Here is a 5350-nt window from a genome sequence, read left to right on the forward strand (position 1 = left end):
AATATGGGCATAAGTGCATTGGTTGCTACTCAAATCCATGAATTGAATATTGTTGCTCGTCAAATGAGTTTAGTTGACATTGAATTTGATGATATGATACATGCTTTAATCACATTATCTTTATTATTTGACAGTTGGGATATTACTATTATCATTGTTTGTTGGGATACAATCTAGACATTTGATGTGGTTCATGATTTAATTCTGAAAGAAGATATCCGTATAAGAGAATCTGATGAATCTATGTTTGCTACTTTAGTAGGTGAAATAAGAGGAAAAACTAATGCTCATGTTAGTAGGAGCAATACAAATCACAACAAGCATAGTTAGTTTAGGACTAGCGATGTGGTTTATGGGAGTTGTGGCAAGAAGAAGCATCTTAGAATAGATTTCCTTAAAATAAAGAACAAGAGGAGTAAGAATATTAGAGTAAAGTCTACTAATGATGTTGCCGCAATTGCTGATGTTGTCCCTTTATAATGATCTGTCACTGAGGATTTATTGTTTGATAGATGGATTACAGTTACAGATCCTAGCTATTGATTTCACGCTACACCAAAAGCAACTAATTTACTACTTAATAATGGTAAAGTGTAGTTCGTGAATAACATTAAGAATGATATTGTGGGTGTTGGCAATATTAGGATTAGAATGCATGATATAAAGTAAAGACATTGACTAGAGTGCAATAACCTCATTTTCTTAAGTGCTTTGGATCCAACCAAGTGTCAATATACCTTAGAGAGTGGAGTTCTAAAGGTTATTCAAGATGTTTTGGTGATAAAGAAAGGAATCGGGCACATTAGCCTATATAAACTTCAAGATCTATGTAATTCTCTTGTAAGATTGAGAGATTATTTCATAAGAAATTATGGGATTAAACACTGTGTTAGTTCATAGATTTAATCGAGAGCTAAAAAATACTAAGCATGTTTGAGTGACTAGAATATAGTTGTAAACTCCATTATATCACTTGATATTTAATAAAAGTTTGTGTTGCTCTCCCTATGGAATAAGTCCACCAACCGAACCATGTTGATTTGGCGTGTGATTCGTTTCTTTATTCTATTTATATTGTAGTTTGATCACTTGTTTTCGTCGATACTTTCAAAACAACATGGATCCAAGATCTTCAATTTCTTAAAATGATATTTAATGAATCACGTGCAACAGACATGTTATTTACATATTAGAACGATTTCTCTCATTACACGTATGATAAGTGGCATTGTATGAGTTATGTTCCATCAATGACAACAGCTTGATTTTACAGAATCTTAAAGGGTATTGTTTATCCCCATATGGATGGAATATCAGTGATTACACGCAAAGTACTACCCCTATCCATAGTCAGGTTATCATGCCCCGATCCTTGAGTACGCACCCATCCCTCACATTGGTCGATTAATAGCGACATCCCATGATGCATCACCAACCCTTTCATCATTTTTATCTTTATACGCATGCGGAAGCATATAATAATCCCCAGACAATAAAGCAATGGGATAGAAAGGTAGGACTAAAAACTTGAACCTGAAAATCAACACACTTATATACTTATATACAACTCAGTCATATATATACATATACAAGCCATACTAAAAAGTCGAGTTCTACTCAAACAGGTTCCACAGCCAAAAGTCATCAGACAGGAGTGGAGTCTCAATCATCATCAGGATCCTACTCTGGATCATCCTCAGGGTTCTCCTCTAGGTACTCCTCTTCAGGTTTTGCCATCTAGGGACCTGGAATGTTGTCCCACAACCGAGATAAGACTACGTCTTAGCAAATTCTACCTCCTAAGACTCGATTAGGAAGCCAATACACCTTAGGCTGCCTAAGCACAACATGAGTCAAAGAACTTACCTTAGCTTCAGTTCTATCCTGCAAATCAATATATTTCAAATATACGTCAGTCACAGCAATTCACCCAATTAGATTGAATAATCGATCAATCGACTTAGTCGATTTCATGTCATCACAGCCTTTCCTTGGTCGGTACATTCAATAATATCTATAAAGTCTGACCTTAGTCTAGGATTGCTCACCCAAAGCTACAAATGGATAGTATAGCTCACCTAAAGCTGATAATATAGTATACTGTATATATGCTTGCCCAAAACTGAATAATTAAGGCCCCCAGGTCATCATAGTATACTATATATGCTCGCTCAATGCTGATAATATATGCTCACCCAAAGCTAATAATATAGTATATTGTATATATGCTTGCCCAAAGTTGAATGATTATGGCCCCCAGGCCATCATAGTATACTATATATGTTCACCCAAAGCTGATAATATATGCTTATCCAAAGTTGATACTATGATATACTATTTATATGCTCGCCCAAAGCTGATAGATTAGGGCCCTCAGGCCAAGATAGTATACCATTTTCATCATTTTTATCATATCCGATAAAAATAGCCGTGTGTGGGTACACAGTCGGTCTTAGTCATAATATCATAATTTTACTTCCACAATTTCCACCATTTTATATGGTCCACCAAAGCATTTTTGGCGTTGTAAACTAACGTTTGGTTAATTTCCAATCAATTACCAAAATTGATAAATTTAGGAATAAAATCCTAAAAACACCATTAAATCAATTTAGCACAAATTAACGCTCAAATAAATAAACAGACTACACCACAATGATTAGCATAAAATTTCGGTCGTCGGCTATCCTAGCTTATTTTCTGGAAAATAAATAAATAATTAAATAATTACGGAAATTATTAAATAAATGCAATAAATCCAACTTAGGCCCGTTATAGCCTAATTGGAATCTGAGACGAGCCCGGAAAATTACCAAGACTCGTTCAATAAATAATAGAGCCTATTTCCTTGCTAACTACACCAATCATTTGCCTAACATGCATAGGTAACCCTAATTTAATTATTCTAATATAATTTATCCACCTAATTGCACTTAATTAAATCTAATCAACTCCTAAGCATCATTAGCATACTAATAAGGGATTAGTGAGCAAAACTCACTTGTGAAAAGCGAAGACCGGAACACCGTGATGGCGACGCGACGGCGGCTGAAACCCGAACTTTCGGCGGCGTCTATGGACACTTGGGCCGGGCCCAAAAGGCCTTGTAAAGCCCACAGCAACTGCTGGGCTTGGCTGAGCTTTAAGTGATGGGCTGAGACGCATGGGCTGGGCTGATTTCACGGGCTGCAGGGGCTCAATTTCTGGACTTGCGGGCTGGGCTTGCGGAGGCTGAGCTGCTGGAATTGACTTGCACGGGCTGAAGCTTGCGACTCAGTGGAGATGGGCCGCTGGGCTTGACTGAGTTCGCGTGAGCTGCAGGTCTTCGATGGAAATGGGACTTCGGTGGACTGGACCACTTCGAAAGAATTCGCTGGCTTGGTGACCCGTGTGCTGGCGTCGACGGAAGCATACGAAGAAGCAGCTTCGGTGGATTACTAGAGTCAACTTCGGGCTAGATATGTTGATTCGGTGGGAAGCCGCAAGGAAGACACGATGTGGGGGACAGTCGGTGGTGGTAGTGGTTCGGACGTGGCAAGGAAAAATGAAATTGAAGCAGAAGCATTGAGGGGGAGTTGATCGTGGGGCTGAGCTGTTCGGTGGGGATGCTTGGACGCGTGGAGCGGCTTGCGGAGTCAACAAATGGGCTTCACTTGGAGAATTCTGCTGGAGTTGACCGAGGGAAACCAAAAATGGTGGAGCAGGTGGCGTGAGATGAGTGCTGGAGTTCGAACGGTGGAGGAGAAGGGCAGCAAGAGAGAGAGAGAGAGAGAAGCTGCGGCGTCAAAGGAAAAAGGAAAATGAAAACAGAAGCTAAAGACGGTCTTCGAAGGAAAGAAAAGAGAGAGACCGACGTGGAGAGAGAACGAACGGATGAAGGAGAGGGACGCGTGAGGCTTGCTCGAGAAGCCGTGGGTGAGTGGGAAGAAAGATCAAATTCAATATCTAATCCATCATTATCTATTCTCCAAAAGTCCACAAGCCTATCTCCTTGTCCCCCATTACTTTCTTGTAATCAATTTCCACAATTAATCCAATTTGATGCCAATATATGCAGTCCTCCCATAGCTCCGAATTTTACCAATTTAAACTTCAATTTCATTCTCAATTTCTCAAATTTGAAGTCCAATTTCGTCGAAGACAAATCCCACACATCTCCACAAATTCCCATCATCTAGTAACTTGGCTTAGAAGTCAAAATTCCCTTCAAATTAGCTAAACCGAATTTTCACTAATTTTCTACGACGTCCGAAGTGATTTTCCATAAAAATCCCAAACTCGATGTAATTTCTCCGAAAGACAAGACGACATTCTATAAATGAATCGTGACATGCTCGAACGTTCGATTTCCCAAACTGAATTCAATTTTGTGGTTAAAATCGACCGAATGTGATTTTAGTCCAATCCAACCTATCGGATAGCTTTTAGGGATTTTACCGTGTTTATATCTCTTAACAGCTTCACCTAATAGATTGGTTAACTCGTGAGTAATCAGGTAAGAGAAAAAGGACCATCGGCGCATTGACAAGATGCACATTTTATTTTATCGGGACGGGTCGAAAATTCATAATGTCACATATGTCATCACTTGCGTGCCTGCTTCTTGCAATTATTATATTCAGGTGAGCTTCTCGTGATGCGTAACACATGCTTCGCGTGCAAATATATAAAAGCCACACAAACTTGGCAAAAGCATGCACTAGAAAGGAGAGAGATACTTCTACAAAGAGGGAGACAATAACTCGTGTGGATCATCACCCTCCCCGCTCCATTTGCTTCCTCGTCTTCTCAGAGAAACACGTGATGTGGATGATCGGAACGTGTGTGTCGACATTGATCATCGTTTGGCTCGCTCACCGGGTTTACCGATGGAGAAAACCCCGGTGCAACGGTTCTCTTCCTCCCGGTTCTTGGGGGCTCCCTCTCATCGGTGAGACCCTTCAATTAATGGTTCCTAGTTACTCTCTAGACCTCCTTCCATTTCTCAAGAAGAGAATACAAAGGTACCCATACCATTTTATTGGCCATTTCCAATCAAAATGCCGACTTCATTTCGTAGTTCTTAACAATACCTAGAAATGCCCCTATTCTTTGTGCTTTCGACGCAGGTACGGAAAGACATTTCGGACGAGCATGGCAGGTCAGGCGATAGTAGTCTCGGCCGATCCGGAATTCTCCCATTTTGTCCTTCAGCAAGACGGGAAGCTGTTTGACTCATGGGCTCTAGACACGTACGCAAAGCTTTTCGCGCAAGAGAGCGAGGCCAGCACCAACATCCCGAACGTCCACAAGTATATCCGAAGCACAGTACTAAAGCACTTTGGCATGGAGGTCCTTAGGGAGAAGTTGC

At 40.3% G+C, this 5350-nt stretch overlaps 1 protein-coding gene and 1 long non-coding RNA gene across 3 annotated transcripts in view; one reads left to right on the forward strand and one right to left on the reverse strand.

Annotated features, from left to right (window-relative positions):
- Positions 1 to 1527: 1527 nt before the first annotated feature.
- Positions 1528 to 3878, reverse strand: LOC120289555. Its single transcript, XR_005547591.1, has 2 exons — positions 3002 to 3878; positions 1528 to 1745 (listed from the first exon to the last, which is right to left on the reverse strand). It is a non-coding gene; the product is annotated as an uncharacterized LOC120289555 (long non-coding RNA).
- An 816-nt stretch (positions 3879 to 4694) lies between these two features.
- The window catches only part of LOC104448076 (cucurbitadienol 11-hydroxylase), a 35554-nt gene continuing 34898 nt past the window's right edge, over positions 4695 to 5350 (forward strand). For both annotated transcript variants that reach the window (XM_039304353.1, XM_010061860.3), the window contains exons 1-2: positions 4695 to 5003; positions 5109 to 5350. The exon at positions 5109 to 5350 is cut by the window's right edge and continues 86 nt beyond it. The gene's annotated coding sequence lies outside the window, so the exon portion shown is untranslated. The remainder of the gene's footprint in view (positions 5004 to 5108) is intronic.

The sequence above is a fragment of the Eucalyptus grandis genome, chromosome 11, assembly GCF_016545825.1.
Source record: "Eucalyptus grandis isolate ANBG69807.140 chromosome 11, ASM1654582v1, whole genome shotgun sequence".
In the NCBI taxonomy this organism is placed as follows: domain Eukaryota; kingdom Viridiplantae; phylum Streptophyta; class Magnoliopsida; order Myrtales; family Myrtaceae; genus Eucalyptus; species Eucalyptus grandis.